At 49.6% G+C, this 14,895-nt stretch overlaps 65 non-coding genes across 65 annotated transcripts; all 65 read left to right on the forward strand.

Moving 5' to 3' along the window:
- Positions 1-160: 160 nt before the first annotated feature.
- Positions 161-279, forward strand: LOC130012022 (5S ribosomal RNA). Its single transcript, XR_008787337.1, has one exon. It is a non-coding gene; the product is annotated as a 5S ribosomal RNA (ribosomal RNA).
- A 76-nt stretch (positions 280-355) lies between these two features.
- On the forward strand, positions 356-474 carry LOC130012023 (5S ribosomal RNA). The gene has a single exon (XR_008787338.1). It is a non-coding gene; the product is annotated as a 5S ribosomal RNA (ribosomal RNA).
- Positions 475-551: 77 nt separating this feature from the next.
- On the forward strand, positions 552-670 carry LOC130012053 (5S ribosomal RNA). The gene has a single exon (XR_008787368.1). It is a non-coding gene; the product is annotated as a 5S ribosomal RNA (ribosomal RNA).
- Positions 671-835: 165 nt separating this feature from the next.
- LOC130012024 (5S ribosomal RNA) lies at positions 836-954 on the forward strand. The gene has a single exon (XR_008787339.1). It is a non-coding gene; the product is annotated as a 5S ribosomal RNA (ribosomal RNA).
- Positions 955-1,030: 76 nt separating this feature from the next.
- Positions 1,031-1,149, forward strand: LOC130012026 (5S ribosomal RNA). Its single transcript, XR_008787341.1, has one exon. It is a non-coding gene; the product is annotated as a 5S ribosomal RNA (ribosomal RNA).
- Positions 1,150-1,226: 77 nt separating this feature from the next.
- On the forward strand, positions 1,227-1,345 carry LOC130012064 (5S ribosomal RNA). The gene has a single exon (XR_008787379.1). It is a non-coding gene; the product is annotated as a 5S ribosomal RNA (ribosomal RNA).
- Positions 1,346-1,511: 166 nt separating this feature from the next.
- LOC130012027 (5S ribosomal RNA) lies at positions 1,512-1,630 on the forward strand. The gene has a single exon (XR_008787342.1). It is a non-coding gene; the product is annotated as a 5S ribosomal RNA (ribosomal RNA).
- A 76-nt stretch (positions 1,631-1,706) lies between these two features.
- Positions 1,707-1,825, forward strand: LOC130012028 (5S ribosomal RNA). The gene has a single exon (XR_008787343.1). It is a non-coding gene; the product is annotated as a 5S ribosomal RNA (ribosomal RNA).
- A 77-nt stretch (positions 1,826-1,902) lies between these two features.
- On the forward strand, positions 1,903-2,021 carry LOC130012075 (5S ribosomal RNA). The gene has a single exon (XR_008787390.1). It is a non-coding gene; the product is annotated as a 5S ribosomal RNA (ribosomal RNA).
- Positions 2,022-2,187: 166 nt separating this feature from the next.
- Positions 2,188-2,306, forward strand: LOC130012029 (5S ribosomal RNA). The gene has a single exon (XR_008787344.1). It is a non-coding gene; the product is annotated as a 5S ribosomal RNA (ribosomal RNA).
- A 241-nt stretch (positions 2,307-2,547) lies between these two features.
- Positions 2,548-2,666, forward strand: LOC130010964 (5S ribosomal RNA). The gene has a single exon (XR_008786269.1). It is a non-coding gene; the product is annotated as a 5S ribosomal RNA (ribosomal RNA).
- Positions 2,667-2,831: 165 nt separating this feature from the next.
- Positions 2,832-2,950, forward strand: LOC130012030 (5S ribosomal RNA). The gene has a single exon (XR_008787345.1). It is a non-coding gene; the product is annotated as a 5S ribosomal RNA (ribosomal RNA).
- Positions 2,951-3,026: 76 nt separating this feature from the next.
- LOC130012032 (5S ribosomal RNA) lies at positions 3,027-3,145 on the forward strand. Its single transcript, XR_008787347.1, has one exon. It is a non-coding gene; the product is annotated as a 5S ribosomal RNA (ribosomal RNA).
- A 77-nt stretch (positions 3,146-3,222) lies between these two features.
- LOC130011618 (5S ribosomal RNA) lies at positions 3,223-3,341 on the forward strand. Its single transcript, XR_008786925.1, has one exon. It is a non-coding gene; the product is annotated as a 5S ribosomal RNA (ribosomal RNA).
- Positions 3,342-3,505: 164 nt separating this feature from the next.
- On the forward strand, positions 3,506-3,624 carry LOC130012033 (5S ribosomal RNA). The gene has a single exon (XR_008787348.1). It is a non-coding gene; the product is annotated as a 5S ribosomal RNA (ribosomal RNA).
- A 76-nt stretch (positions 3,625-3,700) lies between these two features.
- LOC130012034 (5S ribosomal RNA) lies at positions 3,701-3,819 on the forward strand. Its single transcript, XR_008787349.1, has one exon. It is a non-coding gene; the product is annotated as a 5S ribosomal RNA (ribosomal RNA).
- Positions 3,820-3,896: 77 nt separating this feature from the next.
- On the forward strand, positions 3,897-4,015 carry LOC130010975 (5S ribosomal RNA). Its single transcript, XR_008786280.1, has one exon. It is a non-coding gene; the product is annotated as a 5S ribosomal RNA (ribosomal RNA).
- Positions 4,016-4,179: 164 nt separating this feature from the next.
- Positions 4,180-4,298, forward strand: LOC130012035 (5S ribosomal RNA). The gene has a single exon (XR_008787350.1). It is a non-coding gene; the product is annotated as a 5S ribosomal RNA (ribosomal RNA).
- Positions 4,299-4,374: 76 nt separating this feature from the next.
- LOC130012036 (5S ribosomal RNA) lies at positions 4,375-4,493 on the forward strand. Its single transcript, XR_008787351.1, has one exon. It is a non-coding gene; the product is annotated as a 5S ribosomal RNA (ribosomal RNA).
- A 77-nt stretch (positions 4,494-4,570) lies between these two features.
- Positions 4,571-4,689, forward strand: LOC130010986 (5S ribosomal RNA). The gene has a single exon (XR_008786291.1). It is a non-coding gene; the product is annotated as a 5S ribosomal RNA (ribosomal RNA).
- Positions 4,690-4,854: 165 nt separating this feature from the next.
- On the forward strand, positions 4,855-4,973 carry LOC130012037 (5S ribosomal RNA). The gene has a single exon (XR_008787352.1). It is a non-coding gene; the product is annotated as a 5S ribosomal RNA (ribosomal RNA).
- A 76-nt stretch (positions 4,974-5,049) lies between these two features.
- On the forward strand, positions 5,050-5,168 carry LOC130012038 (5S ribosomal RNA). Its single transcript, XR_008787353.1, has one exon. It is a non-coding gene; the product is annotated as a 5S ribosomal RNA (ribosomal RNA).
- Positions 5,169-5,245: 77 nt separating this feature from the next.
- Positions 5,246-5,364, forward strand: LOC130010997 (5S ribosomal RNA). Its single transcript, XR_008786302.1, has one exon. It is a non-coding gene; the product is annotated as a 5S ribosomal RNA (ribosomal RNA).
- Positions 5,365-5,528: 164 nt separating this feature from the next.
- On the forward strand, positions 5,529-5,647 carry LOC130012039 (5S ribosomal RNA). Its single transcript, XR_008787354.1, has one exon. It is a non-coding gene; the product is annotated as a 5S ribosomal RNA (ribosomal RNA).
- Positions 5,648-5,723: 76 nt separating this feature from the next.
- On the forward strand, positions 5,724-5,842 carry LOC130012040 (5S ribosomal RNA). The gene has a single exon (XR_008787355.1). It is a non-coding gene; the product is annotated as a 5S ribosomal RNA (ribosomal RNA).
- Positions 5,843-5,919: 77 nt separating this feature from the next.
- LOC130011008 (5S ribosomal RNA) lies at positions 5,920-6,038 on the forward strand. The gene has a single exon (XR_008786313.1). It is a non-coding gene; the product is annotated as a 5S ribosomal RNA (ribosomal RNA).
- Positions 6,039-6,202: 164 nt separating this feature from the next.
- On the forward strand, positions 6,203-6,321 carry LOC130012041 (5S ribosomal RNA). The gene has a single exon (XR_008787356.1). It is a non-coding gene; the product is annotated as a 5S ribosomal RNA (ribosomal RNA).
- Positions 6,322-6,397: 76 nt separating this feature from the next.
- LOC130012043 (5S ribosomal RNA) lies at positions 6,398-6,516 on the forward strand. Its single transcript, XR_008787358.1, has one exon. It is a non-coding gene; the product is annotated as a 5S ribosomal RNA (ribosomal RNA).
- A 77-nt stretch (positions 6,517-6,593) lies between these two features.
- LOC130011020 (5S ribosomal RNA) lies at positions 6,594-6,712 on the forward strand. Its single transcript, XR_008786325.1, has one exon. It is a non-coding gene; the product is annotated as a 5S ribosomal RNA (ribosomal RNA).
- Positions 6,713-6,876: 164 nt separating this feature from the next.
- LOC130012044 (5S ribosomal RNA) lies at positions 6,877-6,995 on the forward strand. The gene has a single exon (XR_008787359.1). It is a non-coding gene; the product is annotated as a 5S ribosomal RNA (ribosomal RNA).
- Positions 6,996-7,071: 76 nt separating this feature from the next.
- Positions 7,072-7,190, forward strand: LOC130012045 (5S ribosomal RNA). Its single transcript, XR_008787360.1, has one exon. It is a non-coding gene; the product is annotated as a 5S ribosomal RNA (ribosomal RNA).
- A 77-nt stretch (positions 7,191-7,267) lies between these two features.
- Positions 7,268-7,386, forward strand: LOC130011619 (5S ribosomal RNA). Its single transcript, XR_008786926.1, has one exon. It is a non-coding gene; the product is annotated as a 5S ribosomal RNA (ribosomal RNA).
- A 164-nt stretch (positions 7,387-7,550) lies between these two features.
- LOC130012046 (5S ribosomal RNA) lies at positions 7,551-7,669 on the forward strand. The gene has a single exon (XR_008787361.1). It is a non-coding gene; the product is annotated as a 5S ribosomal RNA (ribosomal RNA).
- A 76-nt stretch (positions 7,670-7,745) lies between these two features.
- On the forward strand, positions 7,746-7,864 carry LOC130012047 (5S ribosomal RNA). The gene has a single exon (XR_008787362.1). It is a non-coding gene; the product is annotated as a 5S ribosomal RNA (ribosomal RNA).
- Positions 7,865-7,941: 77 nt separating this feature from the next.
- On the forward strand, positions 7,942-8,060 carry LOC130011031 (5S ribosomal RNA). The gene has a single exon (XR_008786336.1). It is a non-coding gene; the product is annotated as a 5S ribosomal RNA (ribosomal RNA).
- Positions 8,061-8,225: 165 nt separating this feature from the next.
- Positions 8,226-8,344, forward strand: LOC130012048 (5S ribosomal RNA). The gene has a single exon (XR_008787363.1). It is a non-coding gene; the product is annotated as a 5S ribosomal RNA (ribosomal RNA).
- A 76-nt stretch (positions 8,345-8,420) lies between these two features.
- LOC130012049 (5S ribosomal RNA) lies at positions 8,421-8,539 on the forward strand. Its single transcript, XR_008787364.1, has one exon. It is a non-coding gene; the product is annotated as a 5S ribosomal RNA (ribosomal RNA).
- Positions 8,540-8,616: 77 nt separating this feature from the next.
- On the forward strand, positions 8,617-8,735 carry LOC130011042 (5S ribosomal RNA). The gene has a single exon (XR_008786347.1). It is a non-coding gene; the product is annotated as a 5S ribosomal RNA (ribosomal RNA).
- A 164-nt stretch (positions 8,736-8,899) lies between these two features.
- LOC130011634 (5S ribosomal RNA) lies at positions 8,900-9,019 on the forward strand. The gene has a single exon (XR_008786941.1). It is a non-coding gene; the product is annotated as a 5S ribosomal RNA (ribosomal RNA).
- Positions 9,020-9,095: 76 nt separating this feature from the next.
- LOC130012050 (5S ribosomal RNA) lies at positions 9,096-9,214 on the forward strand. The gene has a single exon (XR_008787365.1). It is a non-coding gene; the product is annotated as a 5S ribosomal RNA (ribosomal RNA).
- A 77-nt stretch (positions 9,215-9,291) lies between these two features.
- Positions 9,292-9,410, forward strand: LOC130011053 (5S ribosomal RNA). The gene has a single exon (XR_008786358.1). It is a non-coding gene; the product is annotated as a 5S ribosomal RNA (ribosomal RNA).
- Positions 9,411-9,574: 164 nt separating this feature from the next.
- LOC130012051 (5S ribosomal RNA) lies at positions 9,575-9,693 on the forward strand. The gene has a single exon (XR_008787366.1). It is a non-coding gene; the product is annotated as a 5S ribosomal RNA (ribosomal RNA).
- A 76-nt stretch (positions 9,694-9,769) lies between these two features.
- LOC130012052 (5S ribosomal RNA) lies at positions 9,770-9,888 on the forward strand. Its single transcript, XR_008787367.1, has one exon. It is a non-coding gene; the product is annotated as a 5S ribosomal RNA (ribosomal RNA).
- A 77-nt stretch (positions 9,889-9,965) lies between these two features.
- LOC130011620 (5S ribosomal RNA) lies at positions 9,966-10,084 on the forward strand. The gene has a single exon (XR_008786927.1). It is a non-coding gene; the product is annotated as a 5S ribosomal RNA (ribosomal RNA).
- Positions 10,085-10,248: 164 nt separating this feature from the next.
- LOC130012054 (5S ribosomal RNA) lies at positions 10,249-10,367 on the forward strand. The gene has a single exon (XR_008787369.1). It is a non-coding gene; the product is annotated as a 5S ribosomal RNA (ribosomal RNA).
- Positions 10,368-10,443: 76 nt separating this feature from the next.
- LOC130012055 (5S ribosomal RNA) lies at positions 10,444-10,562 on the forward strand. Its single transcript, XR_008787370.1, has one exon. It is a non-coding gene; the product is annotated as a 5S ribosomal RNA (ribosomal RNA).
- Positions 10,563-10,639: 77 nt separating this feature from the next.
- On the forward strand, positions 10,640-10,758 carry LOC130011064 (5S ribosomal RNA). Its single transcript, XR_008786369.1, has one exon. It is a non-coding gene; the product is annotated as a 5S ribosomal RNA (ribosomal RNA).
- Positions 10,759-10,922: 164 nt separating this feature from the next.
- Positions 10,923-11,041, forward strand: LOC130012056 (5S ribosomal RNA). The gene has a single exon (XR_008787371.1). It is a non-coding gene; the product is annotated as a 5S ribosomal RNA (ribosomal RNA).
- Positions 11,042-11,117: 76 nt separating this feature from the next.
- On the forward strand, positions 11,118-11,236 carry LOC130012057 (5S ribosomal RNA). Its single transcript, XR_008787372.1, has one exon. It is a non-coding gene; the product is annotated as a 5S ribosomal RNA (ribosomal RNA).
- A 77-nt stretch (positions 11,237-11,313) lies between these two features.
- LOC130011075 (5S ribosomal RNA) lies at positions 11,314-11,432 on the forward strand. The gene has a single exon (XR_008786380.1). It is a non-coding gene; the product is annotated as a 5S ribosomal RNA (ribosomal RNA).
- Positions 11,433-11,596: 164 nt separating this feature from the next.
- LOC130012058 (5S ribosomal RNA) lies at positions 11,597-11,715 on the forward strand. The gene has a single exon (XR_008787373.1). It is a non-coding gene; the product is annotated as a 5S ribosomal RNA (ribosomal RNA).
- A 76-nt stretch (positions 11,716-11,791) lies between these two features.
- Positions 11,792-11,910, forward strand: LOC130012059 (5S ribosomal RNA). The gene has a single exon (XR_008787374.1). It is a non-coding gene; the product is annotated as a 5S ribosomal RNA (ribosomal RNA).
- Positions 11,911-11,987: 77 nt separating this feature from the next.
- On the forward strand, positions 11,988-12,106 carry LOC130011086 (5S ribosomal RNA). The gene has a single exon (XR_008786391.1). It is a non-coding gene; the product is annotated as a 5S ribosomal RNA (ribosomal RNA).
- Positions 12,107-12,269: 163 nt separating this feature from the next.
- Positions 12,270-12,388, forward strand: LOC130012060 (5S ribosomal RNA). The gene has a single exon (XR_008787375.1). It is a non-coding gene; the product is annotated as a 5S ribosomal RNA (ribosomal RNA).
- Positions 12,389-12,464: 76 nt separating this feature from the next.
- On the forward strand, positions 12,465-12,583 carry LOC130012061 (5S ribosomal RNA). The gene has a single exon (XR_008787376.1). It is a non-coding gene; the product is annotated as a 5S ribosomal RNA (ribosomal RNA).
- Positions 12,584-12,660: 77 nt separating this feature from the next.
- Positions 12,661-12,779, forward strand: LOC130011631 (5S ribosomal RNA). Its single transcript, XR_008786938.1, has one exon. It is a non-coding gene; the product is annotated as a 5S ribosomal RNA (ribosomal RNA).
- Positions 12,780-12,943: 164 nt separating this feature from the next.
- LOC130012062 (5S ribosomal RNA) lies at positions 12,944-13,062 on the forward strand. Its single transcript, XR_008787377.1, has one exon. It is a non-coding gene; the product is annotated as a 5S ribosomal RNA (ribosomal RNA).
- Positions 13,063-13,138: 76 nt separating this feature from the next.
- Positions 13,139-13,257, forward strand: LOC130012063 (5S ribosomal RNA). The gene has a single exon (XR_008787378.1). It is a non-coding gene; the product is annotated as a 5S ribosomal RNA (ribosomal RNA).
- A 77-nt stretch (positions 13,258-13,334) lies between these two features.
- Positions 13,335-13,453, forward strand: LOC130011097 (5S ribosomal RNA). Its single transcript, XR_008786402.1, has one exon. It is a non-coding gene; the product is annotated as a 5S ribosomal RNA (ribosomal RNA).
- A 164-nt stretch (positions 13,454-13,617) lies between these two features.
- Positions 13,618-13,736, forward strand: LOC130012065 (5S ribosomal RNA). Its single transcript, XR_008787380.1, has one exon. It is a non-coding gene; the product is annotated as a 5S ribosomal RNA (ribosomal RNA).
- Positions 13,737-13,812: 76 nt separating this feature from the next.
- Positions 13,813-13,931, forward strand: LOC130012066 (5S ribosomal RNA). The gene has a single exon (XR_008787381.1). It is a non-coding gene; the product is annotated as a 5S ribosomal RNA (ribosomal RNA).
- Positions 13,932-14,008: 77 nt separating this feature from the next.
- On the forward strand, positions 14,009-14,127 carry LOC130011108 (5S ribosomal RNA). The gene has a single exon (XR_008786413.1). It is a non-coding gene; the product is annotated as a 5S ribosomal RNA (ribosomal RNA).
- A 164-nt stretch (positions 14,128-14,291) lies between these two features.
- Positions 14,292-14,410, forward strand: LOC130012067 (5S ribosomal RNA). Its single transcript, XR_008787382.1, has one exon. It is a non-coding gene; the product is annotated as a 5S ribosomal RNA (ribosomal RNA).
- A 76-nt stretch (positions 14,411-14,486) lies between these two features.
- On the forward strand, positions 14,487-14,605 carry LOC130012068 (5S ribosomal RNA). Its single transcript, XR_008787383.1, has one exon. It is a non-coding gene; the product is annotated as a 5S ribosomal RNA (ribosomal RNA).
- Positions 14,606-14,682: 77 nt separating this feature from the next.
- LOC130011621 (5S ribosomal RNA) lies at positions 14,683-14,801 on the forward strand. Its single transcript, XR_008786928.1, has one exon. It is a non-coding gene; the product is annotated as a 5S ribosomal RNA (ribosomal RNA).
- The last annotated feature ends 94 nt before the right edge of the window (positions 14,802-14,895 follow it).

Genomic DNA, 14,895 nt, shown 5'->3' on the forward strand with positions numbered 1-14,895 from the left:
CCCGATTGTTTCAACTAAAAATCAATTTTCCGCACTTCAGGCCATTGTACGTCTTCTTTGGCATAACATTAGCTCCCCCCCCCCCCCCTACGCCCCGGGGGAAAAAAGATACAGAAAGAATTTGAGTAAAAATAACTACGGGTTTTATTCACCTTCGCTCGTCTACGGCCACACCACGTTGAAAACACCAGTTCTCGTCCGATCACTGAAGTTAAGCAACGTCGGGCCCGGTCAGTACTTGGATGGGTGACCGCCTGGGAACACCGGGTGCTGTAGACGCCTAGTTTTTTGAAAAGAAACCAATTTTCGGCGGACTTGAGTTAAGCATAACTACGGGTTTTATTCGCCTTCTCTCGTCTACGGCCACACCACGTTGAAAACACCAGTTCTCGTCCGATCACTGAAGTTAAGCAACGTCGGGCCCGGTCAGTACTTGGATGGGTGACCGCCTGGGAACACCGGGTGCTGTAGACGCCTAGTTTTTTTGAAAAGAAACCAATTTTCGGCGGACTTGAGTTTGGAATAACTACGGGTTTTATTCGTCTTCTCTCGTCTACGGCCATACCACGTTGAAAACACCAGTTCTCGTCCGATCACTGAAGTTAAGCAACGTCGGGCCCGGTTAGTACTTGGATGGGTGACCGCCTGGGAACACCGGGTGCTGTAGACGCCTTTTTTCCCGATTGTTTCAACTAAAAATCAATTTTCCGCACTTCAGGCCATTGTACGTCTTCTTTGGCATAACATTAGCTCCCCCCCCCCCTACGCCCCGGGGGAAAAAAGATACAGAAAGAATTTGAGTAAAAATAACTACGGGTTTTATTCACCTTCGCTCGTCTACGGCCACACCACGTTGAAAACACCAGTTCTCGTCCGATCACTGAAGTTAAGCAACGTCGGGCCCGGTCAGTACTTGGATGGGTGACCGCCTGGGAACACCGGGTGCTGTAGACGCCTAGTTTTTTGAAAAGAAACCAATTTTCGGCGGACTTGAGTTAAGCATAACTACGGGTTTTATTCGCCTTCTCTCGTCTACGGCCACACCACGTTGAAAACACCAGTTCTCGTCCGATCACTGAAGTTAAGCAACGTCGGGCCCGGTCAGTACTTGGATGGGTGACCGCCTGGGAACACCGGGTGCTGTAGACGCCTAGTTTTTTTGAAAAGAAACCAATTTTCGGCGGACTTGAGTTTGGAATAACTACGGGTTTTATTCGTCTTCTCTCGTCTACGGCCATACCACGTTGAAAACACCAGTTCTCGTCCGATCACTGAAGTTAAGCAACGTCGGGCCCGGTTAGTACTTGGATGGGTGACCGCCTGGGAACACCGGGTGCTGTAGACGCCTTTTTTCCCGATTGTTTCAACTAAAAATCAATTTTCCGCACTTCAGGCCATTGTACGTCTTCTTTGGCATAACATTAGCTCCCCCCCCCCCCTACGCCCCGGGGGAAAAAAGATACAGAAAGAATTTGAGTAAAAATAACTACGGGTTTTATTCACCTTCGCTCGTCTACGGCCACACCACGTTGAAAACACCAGTTCTCGTCCGATCACTGAAGTTAAGCAACGTCGGGCCCGGTCAGTACTTGGATGGGTGACCGCCTGGGAACACCGGGTGCTGTAGACGCCTAGTTTTTTGAAAAGAAACCAATTTTCGGCGGACTTGAGTTAAGCATAACTACGGGTTTTATTCGCCTTCTCTCGTCTACGGCCACACCACGTTGAAAACACCAGTTCTCGTCCGATCACTGAAGTTAAGCAACGTCGGGCCCGGTCAGTACTTGGATGGGTGACCGCCTGGGAACACCGGGTGCTGTAGACGCCTAGTTTTTTTGAAAAGAAACCAATTTTCGGCGGACTTGAGTTTGGAATAACTACGGGTTTTATTCGTCTTCTCTCGTCTACGGCCATACCACGTTGAAAACACCAGTTCTCGTCCGATCACTGAAGTTAAGCAACGTCGGGCCCGGTTAGTACTTGGATGGGTGACCGCCTGGGAACACCGGGTGCTGTAGACGCCTTTTTTCCCGATTGTTTCAACTAAAAATCAATTTTCCGCACTTCAGGCCATTGTACGTCTTCTTTGGCATAACATTAGCTCCCCCCCCCCCCTACGCCCCGGGGGAAAAAAGATACAGAAAGAATTTGAGTAAAAATAACTACGGGTTTTATTCACCTTCGCTCGTCTACGGCCACACCACGTTGAAAACACCAGTTCTCGTCCGATCACTGAAGTTAAGCAACGTCGGGCCCGGTCAGTACTTGGATGGGTGACCGCCTGGGAACACCGGGTGCTGTAGACGCCTAGTTTTTTGAAAAGAAACCAATTTTCGGCGGACTTGAGTTAAGCATAACTACGGGTTTTATTCGCCTTCTCTCGTCTACGGCCACACCACGTTGAAAACACCAGTTCTCGTCCGATCACTGAAGTTAAGCAACGTCGGGCCCGGTCAGTACTTTGTAGACGCCTAGTTTTTTGGAAAAGAAACCAATTTTCGGCGGACTTGAGTTTGGAATAACTACGGGTTTTATTCGTCTTCTCTCGTCTACGGCCATACCACGTTGAAAACACCAGTTCTCGTCCGATCACTGAAGTTAAGCAACGTCGGGCCCGGTTAGTACTTGGATGGGTGACCGCCTGGGAACACCGGGTGCTGTAGACGCCTTTTTTCCCGATTGTTTCAACTAAAAATCAATTTTCCGCACTTCAGGCCATTGTACGTCTTCTTTGGCATAACATTAGCTCCCCCCCCCCCTCCGCCCCGGGGGAAAAAAGATACAGAAAGAATTTGAGTAAAAATAACTACGGGTTTTATTCACCTTCGCTCGTCTACGGCCACACCACGTTGAAAACACCAGTTCTCGTCCGATCACTGAAGTTAAGCAACGTCGGGCCCGGTCAGTACTTGGATGGGTGACCGCCTGGGAACACCGGGTGCTGTAGACGCCTAGTTTTTTGAAAAGAAACCAATTTTCGGCGGACTTGAGTTAAGCATAACTACGGGTTTTATTCGCCTTCTCTCGTCTACGGCCACACCACGTTGAAAACACCAGTTCTCGTCCGATCACTGAAGTTAAGCAACGTCGGGCCCGGTCAGTACTTGGATGGGTGACCGCCTGGGAACACCGGGTGCTGTAGACGCCTAGTTTTTTTGAAAAGAAACCAATTTTCGGCGGACTTGAGTTTGGAATAACTACGGGTTTTATTCGTCTTCTCTCGTCTACGGCCATACCACGTTGAAAACACCAGTTCTCGTCCGATCACTGAAGTTAAGCAACGTCGGGCCCGGTTAGTACTTGGATGGGTGACCGCCTGGGAACACCGATTGCTGTAGACGCCTTTTTTCCCGATTGTTTCAACTAAAAATCAATTTTCCGCACTTCAGGCCATTGTACGTCTTCTTTGGCATAACATTAGCTCCCCCCCCCCTCCGCCCCGGGGGAAAAAAGATACAGAAAGAATTTGAGTAAAAATAACTACGGGTTTTATTCACCTTCGCTCGTCTACGGCCACACCACGTTGAAAACACCAGTTCTCGTCCGATCACTGAAGTTAAGCAACGTCGGGCCCGGTCAGTACTTGGATGGGTGACCGCCTGGGAACACCGGGTGCTGTAGACGCCTAGTTTTTTGAAAAGAAACCAATTTTCGGCGGACTTGAGTTAAGCATAACTACGGGTTTTATTCGCCTTCTCTCGTCTACGGCCACACCACGTTGAAAACACCAGTTCTCGTCCGATCACTGAAGTTAAGCAACGTCGGGCCCGGTCAGTACTTGGATGGGTGACCGCCTGGGAACACCGGGTGCTGTAGACGCCTAGTTTTTTTGAAAAGAAACCAATTTTCGGCGGACTTGAGTTTGGAATAACTACGGGTTTTATTCGTCTTCTCTCGTCTACGGCCATACCACGTTGAAAACACCAGTTCTCGTCCGATCACTGAAGTTAAGCAACGTCGGGCCCGGTTAGTACTTGGATGGGTGACCGCCTGGGAACACCGGGTGCTGTAGACGCCTTTTTTCCCGATTGTTTCAACTAAAAATCAATTTTCCGCACTTCAGGCCATTGTACGTCTTCTTTGGCATAACATTAGCTCCCCCCCCCCTCCGCCCCGGGGGAAAAAAGATACAGAAAGAATTTGAGTAAAAATAACTACGGGTTTTATTCACCTTCGCTCGTCTACGGCCACACCACGTTGAAAACACCAGTTCTCGTCCGATCACTGAAGTTAAGCAACGTCGGGCCCGGTCAGTACTTGGATGGGTGACCGCCTGGGAACACCGGGTGCTGTAGACGCCTAGTTTTTTGAAAAGAAACCAATTTTCGGCGGACTTGAGTTAAGCATAACTACGGGTTTTATTCGCCTTCTCTCGTCTACGGCCACACCACGTTGAAAACACCAGTTCTCGTCCGATCACTGAAGTTAAGCAACGTCGGGCCCGGTCAGTACTTGGATGGGTGACCGCCTGGGAACACCGGGTGCTGTAGACGCCTAGTTTTTTTGAAAAGAAACCAATTTTCGGCGGACTTGAGTTTGGAATAACTACGGGTTTTATTCGTCTTCTCTCGTCTACGGCCATACCACGTTGAAAACACCAGTTCTCGTCCGATCACTGAAGTTAAGCAACGTCGGGCCCGGTTAGTACTTGGATGGGTGACCGCCTGGGAACACCGGGTGCTGTAGACGCCTTTTTTCCCGATTGTTTCAACTAAAAATCAATTTTCCGCACTTCAGGCCATTGTACGTCTTCTTTGGCATAACATTAGCTCCCCCCCCCCCTCCGCCCCGGGGGAAAAAAGATACAGAAAGAATTTGAGTAAAAATAACTACGGGTTTTATTCACCTTCGCTCGTCTACGGCCACACCACGTTGAAAACACCAGTTCTCGTCCGATCACTGAAGTTAAGCAACGTCGGGCCCGGTCAGTACTTGGATGGGTGACCGCCTGGGAACACCGGGTGCTGTAGACGCCTAGTTTTTTGAAAAGAAACCAATTTTCGGCGGACTTGAGTTAAGCATAACTACGGGTTTTATTCGCCTTCTCTCGTCTACGGCCACACCACGTTGAAAACACCAGTTCTCGTCCGATCACTGAAGTTAAGCAACGTCGGGCCCGGTCAGTACTTGGATGGGTGACCGCCTGGGAACACCGGGTGCTGTAGACGCCTAGTTTTTTTGAAAAGAAACCAATTTTCGGCGGACTTGAGTTTGGAATAACTACGGGTTTTATTCGTCTTCTCTCGTCTACGGCCATACCACGTTGAAAACACCAGTTCTCGTCCGATCACTGAAGTTAAGCAACGTCGGGCCCGGTTAGTACTTGGATGGGTGACCGCCTGGGAACACCGGGTGCTGTAGACGCCTTTTTTCCCGATTGTTTCAACTAAAAATCAATTTTCCGCACTTCAGGCCATTGTACGTCTTCTTTGGCATAACATTAGCTCCCCCCCCCCTCCGCCCCGGGGGAAAAAAGATACAGAAAGAATTTGAGTAAAAATAACTACGGGTTTTATTCACCTTCGCTCGTCTACGGCCACACCACGTTGAAAACACCAGTTCTCGTCCGATCACTGAAGTTAAGCAACGTCGGGCCCGGTCAGTACTTGGATGGGTGACCGCCTGGGAACACCGGGTGCTGTAGACGCCTAGTTTTTTGAAAAGAAACCAATTTTCGGCGGACTTGAGTTAAGCATAACTACGGGTTTTATTCGCCTTCTCTCGTCTACGGCCACACCACGTTGAAAACACCAGTTCTCGTCCGATCACTGAAGTTAAGCAACGTCGGGCCCGGTCAGTACTTGGATGGGTGACCGCCTGGGAACACCGGGTGCTGTAGACGCCTAGTTTTTTTGAAAAGAAACCAATTTTCGGCGGACTTGAGTTTGGAATAACTACGGGTTTTATTCGTCTTCTCTCGTCTACGGCCATACCACGTTGAAAACACCAGTTCTCGTCCGATCACTGAAGTTAAGCAACGTCGGGCCCGGTTAGTACTTGGATGGGTGACCGCCTGGGAACACCGGGTGCTGTAGACGCCTTTTTTCCCGATTGTTTCAACTAAAAATCAATTTTCCGCACTTCAGGCCATTGTACGTCTTCTTTGGCATAACATTAGCTCCCCCCCCCCTCCGCCCCGGGGGAAAAAAGATACAGAAAGAATTTGAGTAAAAATAACTACGGGTTTTATTCACCTTCGCTCGTCTACGGCCACACCACGTTGAAAACACCAGTTCTCGTCCGATCACTGAAGTTAAGCAACGTCGGGCCCGGTCAGTACTTGGATGGGTGACCGCCTGGGAACACCGGGTGCTGTAGACGCCTAGTTTTTTGAAAAGAAACCAATTTTCGGCGGACTTGAGTTAAGCATAACTACGGGTTTTATTCGCCTTCTCTCGTCTACGGCCACACCACGTTGAAAACACCAGTTCTCGTCCGATCACTGAAGTTAAGCAACGTCGGGCCCGGTCAGTACTTGGATGGGTGACCGCCTGGGAACACCGGGTGCTGTAGACGCCTAGTTTTTTTGAAAAGAAACCAATTTTCGGCGGACTTGAGTTTGGAATAACTACGGGTTTTATTCGTCTTCTCTCGTCTACGGCCATACCACGTTGAAAACACCAGTTCTCGTCCGATCACTGAAGTTAAGCAACGTCGGGCCCGGTTAGTACTTGGATGGGTGACCGCCTGGGAACACCGGGTGCTGTAGACGCCTTTTTTCCCGATTGTTTCAACTAAAAATCAATTTTCCGCACTTCAGGCCATTGTACGTCTTCTTTGGCATAACATTAGCTCCCCCCCCCCTCCGCCCCGGGGGAAAAAAGATACAGAAAGAATTTGAGTAAAAATAACTACGGGTTTTATTCACCTTCGCTCGTCTACGGCCACACCACGTTGAAAACACCAGTTCTCGTCCGATCACTGAAGTTAAGCAACGTCGGGCCCGGTCAGTACTTGGATGGGTGACCGCCTGGGAACACCGGGTGCTGTAGACGCCTAGTTTTTTGAAAAGAAACCAATTTTCGGCGGACTTGAGTTAAGCATAACTACGGGTTTTATTCGCCTTCTCTCGTCTACGGCCACACCACGTTGAAAACACCAGTTCTCGTCCGATCACTGAAGTTAAGCAACGTCGGGCCCGGTCAGTACTTGGATGGGTGACCGCCTGGGAACACCGGGTGCTGTAGACGCCTAGTTTTTTTGAAAAGAAACCAATTTTCGGCGGACTTGAGTTTGGAATAACTACGGGTTTTATTCGTCTTCTCTCGTCTACGGCCATACCACGTTGAAAACACCAGTTCTCGTCCGATCACTGAAGTTAAGCAACGTCGGGCCCGGTTAGTACTTGGATGGGTGACCGCCTGGGAACACCGATTGCTGTAGACGCCTTTTTTCCCGATTGTTTCAACTAAAAATCAATTTTCCGCACTTCAGGCCATTGTACGTCTTCTTTGGCATAACATTAGCTCCCCCCCCCCTCCGCCCCGGGGGAAAAAAGATACAGAAAGAATTTGAGTAAAAATAACTACGGGTTTTATTCACCTTCGCTCGTCTACGGCCACACCACGTTGAAAACACCAGTTCTCGTCCGATCACTGAAGTTAAGCAACGTCGGGCCCGGTCAGTACTTGGATGGGTGACCGCCTGGGAACACCGGGTGCTGTAGACGCCTAGTTTTTTGAAAAGAAACCAATTTTCGGCGGACTTGAGTTAAGCATAACTACGGGTTTTATTCGCCTTCTCTCGTCTACGGCCACACCACGTTGAAAACACCAGTTCTCGTCCGATCACTGAAGTTAAGCAACGTCGGGCCCGGTCAGTACTTGGATGGGTGACCGCCTGGGAACACCGGGTGCTGTAGACGCCTAGTTTTTTTGAAAAGAAACCAATTTTCGGCGGACTTGAGTTTGGAATAACTACGGGTTTTATTCGTCTTCTCTCGTCTACGGCCATACCACGTTGAAAACACCAGTTCTCGTCCGATCACTGAAGTTAAGCAACGTCGGGCCCGGTTAGTACTTGGATGGGTGACCGCCTGGGAACACCGGGTGCTGTAGACGCCTTTTTTCCCGATTGTTTCAACTAAAAATCAATTTTCCGCACTTCAGGCCATTGTACGTCTTCTTTGGCATAACATTAGCTCCCCCCCCCCCTCCGCCCCGGGGGAAAAAAGATACAGAAAGAATTTGAGTAAAAATAACTACGGGTTTTATTCACCTTCGCTCGTCTACGGCCACACCACGTTGAAAACACCAGTTCTCGTCCGATCACTGAAGTTAAGCAACGTCGGGCCCGGTCAGTACTTGGATGGGTGACCGCCTGGGAACACCGGGTGCTGTAGACGCCTAGTTTTTTGAAAAGAAACCAATTTTCGGCGGACTTGAGTTAAGCATAACTACGGGTTTTATTCGCCTTCTCTCGTCTACGGCCACACCACGTTGAAAACACCAGTTCTCGTCCGATCACTGAAGTTAAGCAACGTCGGGCCCGGTCAGTACTTGGATGGGTGACCGCCTGGGAACACCGGGTGCTGTAGACGCCTAGTTTTTTTGAAAAGAAACCAATTTTCGGCGGACTTGAGTTTGGAATAACTACGGGTTTTATTCGTCTTCTCTCGTCTACGGCCATACCACGTTGAAAACACCAGTTCTCGTCCGATCACTGAAGTTAAGCAACGTCGGGCCCGGTTAGTACTTGGATGGGTGACCGCCTGGGAACACCGGGTGCTGTAGACGCCTTTTTTCCCGATTGTTTCAACTAAAAATCAATTTTCCGCACTTCAGGCCATTGTACGTCTTCTTTGGCATAACATTAGCTCCCCCCCCCCTCCGCCCCGGGGGAAAAAAGATACAGAAAGAATTTGAGTAAAAATAACTACGGGTTTTATTCACCTTCGCTCGTCTACGGCCACACCACGTTGAAAACACCAGTTCTCGTCCGATCACTGAAGTTAAGCAACGTCGGGCCCGGTCAGTACTTGGATGGGTTGACCGCCTGGGAACACCGGGTGCTGTAGACGCCTAGTTTTTTGAAAAGAAACCAATTTTCGGCGGACTTGAGTTAAGCATAACTACGGGTTTTATTCGCCTTCTCTCGTCTACGGCCACACCACGTTGAAAACACCAGTTCTCGTCCGATCACTGAAGTTAAGCAACGTCGGGCCCGGTCAGTACTTGGATGGGTGACCGCCTGGGAACACCGGGTGCTGTAGACGCCTAGTTTTTTTGAAAAGAAACCAATTTTCGGCGGACTTGCGTTTGGAATAACTACGGGTTTTATTCGTCTTCTCTCGTCTACGGCCATACCACGTTGAAAACACCAGTTCTCGTCCGATCACTGAAGTTAAGCAACGTCGGGCCCGGTTAGTACTTGGATGGGTGACCGCCTGGGAACACCGGGTGCTGTAGACGCCTTTTTTCCCGATTGTTTCAACTAAAAATCAATTTTCCGCACTTCAGGCCATTGTACGTCTTCTTTGGCATAACATTAGCTCCCCCCCCCCTCCGCCCCGGGGGAAAAAAGATACAGAAAGAATTTGAGTAAAAATAACTACGGGTTTTATTCACCTTCGCTCGTCTACGGCCACACCACGTTGAAAACACCAGTTCTCGTCCGATCACTGAAGTTAAGCAACGTCGGGCCCGGTCAGTACTTGGATGGGTGACCGCCTGGGAACACCGGGTGCTGTAGACGCCTAGTTTTTTGAAAAGAAACCAATTTTCGGCGGACTTGAGTTAAGCATAACTACGGGTTTTATTCGCCTTCTCTCGTCTACGGCCACACCACGTTGAAAACACCAGTTCTCGTCCGATCACTGAAGTTAAGCAACGTCGGGCCCGGTCAGTACTTGGATGGGTGACCGCCTGGGAACACCGGGTGCTGTAGACGCCTAGTTTTTTTGAAAAGAAACCAATTTTCGGCGGACTTGAGTTTGGAATAACTACGGGTTTTATTCGTCTTCTCTCGTCTACGGCCATACCACGTTGAAAACACCAGTTCTCGTCCGATCACTGAAGTTAAGCAACGTCGGGCCCGGTTAGTACTTGGATGGGTGACCGCCTGGGAACACCGATTGCTGTAGACGCCTTTTTTCCCGATTGTTTCAACTAAAAATCAATTTTCCGCACTTCAGGCCATTGTACGTCTTCTTTGGCATAACATTAGCTCCCCCCCCCCTCCGCCCCGGGGGAAAAAAGATACAGAAAGAATTTGAGTAAAAATAACTACGGGTTTTATTCACCTTCGCTCGTCTACGGCCACACCACGTTGAAAACACCAGTTCTCGTCCGATCACTGAAGTTAAGCAACGTCGGGCCCGGTCAGTACTTGGATGGGTGACCGCCTGGGAACACCGGGTGCTGTAGACGCCTAGTTTTTTGAAAAGAAACCAATTTTCGGCGGACTTGAGTTAAGCATAACTACGGGTTTTATTCGCCTTCTCTCGTCTACGGCCACACCACGTTGAAAACACCAGTTCTCGTCCGATCACTGAAGTTAAGCAACGTCGGGCCCGGTCAGTACTTGGATGGGTGACCGCCTGGGAACACCGGGTGCTGTAGACGCCTAGTTTTTTTGAAAAGAAACCAATTTTCGGCGGACTTGAGTTTGGAATAACTACGGGTTTTATTCGTCTTCTCTCGTCTACGGCCATACCACGTTGAAAACACCAGTTCTCGTCCGATCACTGAAGTTAAGCAACGTCGGGCCCGGTTAGTACTTGGATGGGTGACCGCCTGGGAACACCGGGTGCTGTAGACGCCTTTTTTCCCGATTGTTTCAACTAAAAATCAATTTTCCGCACTTCAGGCCATTGTACGTCTTCTTTGGCATAACATTAGCTCCCCCCCCCCTCCGCCCCGGGGGAAAAAAGATACAGAAAGAATTTGAGTAAAAATAACTACGGGTTTTATTCACCTTCGCTCGTCTACGGCCACACCACGTTGAAAACACCAGTTCTCGTCCGATCACTGAAGTTAAGCAACGTCGGGCCCGGTCAGTACTTGGATGGGTGACCGCCTGGGAACACCGGGTGCTGTAGACGCCTAGTTTTTTGAAAAGAAACCAATTTTCGGCGGACTTGAGTTAAGCATAACTACGGGTTTTATTCGCCTTCTCTCGTCTACGGCCACACCACGTTGAAAACACCAGTTCTCGTCCGATCACTGAAGTTAAGCAACGTCGGGCCCGGTCAGTACTTGGATGGGTGACCGCCTGGGAACACCGGGTGCTGTAGACGCCTAGTTTTTTTGAAAAGAAACCAATTTTCGGCGGACTTGAGTTTGGAATAACTACGGGTTTTATTCGTCTTCTCTCGTCTACGGCCATACCACGTTGAAAACACCAGTTCTCGTCCGATCACTGAAGTTAAGCAACGTCGGGCCCGGTTAGTACTTGGATGGGTGACCGCCTGGGAACACCGGGTGCTGTAGACGCCTTTTTTCCCGATTGTTTCAACTAAAAATCAATTTTCCGCACTTCAGGCCATTGTACGTCTTCTTTGGCATAACATTAGCTCCCCCCCCCCTCCGCCCCGGGGGAAAAAAGATACAGAAAGAATTTGAGTAAAAATAACTACGGGTTTTATTCACCTTCGCTCGTCTACGGCCACACCACGTTGAAAACACCAGTTCTCGTCCGATCACTGAAGTTAAGCAACGTCGGGCCCGGTCAGTACTTGGATGGGTGACCGCCTGGGAACACCGGGTGCTGTAGACGCCTAGTTTTTTGAAAAGAAACCAATTTTCGGCGGACTTGAGTTAAGCATAACTACGGGTTTTATTCGCCTTCTCTCGTCTACGGCCACACCACGTTGAAAACACCAGTTCTCGTCCGATCACTGAAGTTAAGCAACGTCGGGCCCGGTCAGTACTTGGATGGGTGACCGCCTGGGAACACCGGGTGCTGTAGACGCCTAGTTTTTTTGAAAAGAAACCAATTTTCGGCGGACTTGAGTTTGGAATAACTACGGCTTTTATTCGTCTTCTCTCGTCTACGGCCATACCACGTTGAAAACACCAGTTCTCGTCCGATCACTGAAGTTAAGCAACGTCGGGCCCGGTTAGTACTTGGATGGGTGACCGCCTGGGAACACCGGGTGCTGTAGACGCCTTTTTTCCCGATTGTTTCAACTAAAAATCAATTTTCCGCACTTCAGGCCATTGTACGTCTTCTTTGGCATAACATTAGCTCCCCCCCCCTCCGCCCCGGGGGAAAAAAGATACAGAAAGAATTTGAGTAAAAATAACTACGGGTTTTATTCACCTTCGCTCGTCTACGGCCACACCACGTTGAAAACACCAGTTCTCGTCCGATCACTGAAGTTAAGCAACGTCGGGCCCGGTCAGTACTTGGATGGGTGACCGCCTGGGAACACCGGGTGCTGTAGACGCCTAGTTTTTTGAAAAGAAACCAATTTTCGGCGGACTTGAGTTAAGCATAACTACGGGTTTTATTCGCCTTCTCTCGTCTACGGCCACACCACGTTGAAAACACCAGTTCTCGTCCGATCACTGAAGTTAAGCAACGTCGGGCCCGGTCAGTACTTGGATGGGTGACCGCCTGGGAACACCGGGTGCTGTAGACGCCTAGTTTTTTTGAAAAGAAACCAATTTTCGGCGGACTTGAGTTTGGAATAACTACGGGTTTTATTCGTCTTCTCTCGTCTACGGCCATACCACGTTGAAAACACCAGTTCTCGTCCGATCACTGAAGTTAAGCAACGTCGGGCCCGGTTAGTACTTGGATGGGTGACCGCCTGGGAACACCGATTGCTGTAGTCGCCTTTTTTCCCGATTGTTTCAACTAAAAATCAATTTTCCGCACTTCAGGCCATTGTACGTCTTCTTTGGCATAACATTAGCTCCCCCCCCCCTCCGCCCCGGGGGAAAAAAGATACAGAAAGAATTTGAGTAAAAATAACTACGGGTTTTATTCACCTTCGCTCGTCTACGGCCACACCACGTTGAAAACACCAGTTCTCGTCCGATCACTGAAGTTAAGCAACGTCGGGCCCGGTCAGTACTTGGATGGGTGACCGCCTGGGAACACCGGGTGCTGTAGACGCCTAGTTTTTTGAAAAGAAACCAATTTTCGGCGGACTTGAGTTAAGCATAACTACGGGTTTTATTCGCCTTCTCTCGTCTACGGCCACACCACGTTGAAAACACCAGTTCTCGTCCGATCACTGAAGTTAAGCAACGTCGGGCCCGGTCAGTACTTGGATGGGTGACCGCCTGGGAACACCGGGTGCTGTAGACGCCTAGTTTTTTTGAAAAGAAACCAATTTTCGGCGGACTTGAGTTTGGAATAACTACGGGTTTTATTCGTCTTCTCTCGTCTACGGCCATACCACGTTGAAAACACCAGTTCTCGTCCGATCACTGAAGTTAAGCAACGTCGGGCCCGGTTAGTACTTGGATGGGTGACCGCCTGGGAACACCGGGTGCTGTAGACGCCTTTTTTCCCGATTGTTTCAACTAAAAATCAATTTTCCGCACTTCAGGCCATTGTACGTCTTCTTTGGCATAACATTAGCTCCCCCCCCCCTCCGCCCCGGGGGAAAAAAGATACAGAAAGAATTTGAGTAAAAATAACTACGGGTTTTATTCACCTTCGCTCGTCTACGGCCACACCACGTTGAAAACACCAGTTCTCGTCCGATCACTGAAGTTAAGCAACGTCGGGCCCGGTCAGTACTTGGATGGGTGACCGCCTGGGAACACCGGGTGCTGTAGACGCCTAGTTTTTTGAAAAGAAACCAATTTTCGGCGGACTTGAGTTAAGCATAACTACGGGTTTTATTCGCCTTCTCTCGTCTACGGCCACACCACGTTGAAAACACCAGTTCTCGTCCGATCACTGAAGTTAAGCAACGTCGGGCCCGGTCAGTACTTGGATGGGTGACCGCCTGGGAACACCGGGTGCTGTAGACGCCTAGTTTTTTTGAAAAGAAACCAATTTTCGGCGGACTTGAGTTTGGAATAACTACGGGTTTTATTCGTCTTCTCTCGTCTACGGCCATACCACGTTGAAAACACCAGTTCTCGTCCGATCACTGAAGTTAAGCAACGTCGGGCCCGGTTAGTACTTGGATGGGTGACCGCCTGGGAACACCGGGTGCTGTAGACGCCTTTTTTCCCGATTGTTTCAACTAAAAATCAATTTTCCGCACTTCAGGCCATTGTACGTCTTCTTTGGCATAACATTAGCTCCCCCCCCCCTCCGCCCCGGGGGAAAAAAGATACAGAAAGAATTTGAGTAAAAATAACTACGGGTTTTATTCACCTTCGCTCGTCTACGGCCACACCACGTTGAAAACACCAGTTCTCGTCCGATCACTGAAGTTAAGCAACGTCGGGCCCGGTCAGTACTTGGATGGGTGACCGCCTGGGAACACCGGGTGCTGTAGACGCCTAGTTTTTTGAAAAGAAACCAATTTTCGGCGGACTTGAGTTAAGCATAACTACGGGTTTTATTCGCCTTCTCTCGTCTACGGCCACACCACGTTGAAAACACCAGTTCTCGTCCGATCACTGAAGTTAAGCAACGTCGGGCCCGGTCAGTACTTGGATGGGTGACCGCCTGGGAACACCGGGTGCTGTAGACGCCTAGTTTTTTTGAAAAGAAACCAATTTTCGGCGGACTTGAGTTTGGAATAACTACGGGTTTTATTCGTCTTCTCTCGTCTACGGCCATACCACGTTGAAAACACCAGTTCTCGTCCGATCACTGAAGTTAAGCAACGTCGGGCCCGGTTAGTACTTGGATGGGTGACCGCCTGGGAACACCGATTGCTGTAGACGCCTTTTTTCCCGATTGTTTCAACTAAAAATCAATTTTCCGCACTTCAGGCCATTGTACGTCTTCTTTGGCATAACATTAGCTCCCCCCCCCCCT

Source organism: Patella vulgata, chromosome 2 (genome assembly GCF_932274485.2).
Source record: "Patella vulgata chromosome 2, xgPatVulg1.2, whole genome shotgun sequence".
Taxonomy (NCBI): Eukaryota; Metazoa; Mollusca; class Gastropoda; family Patellidae; genus Patella; species Patella vulgata.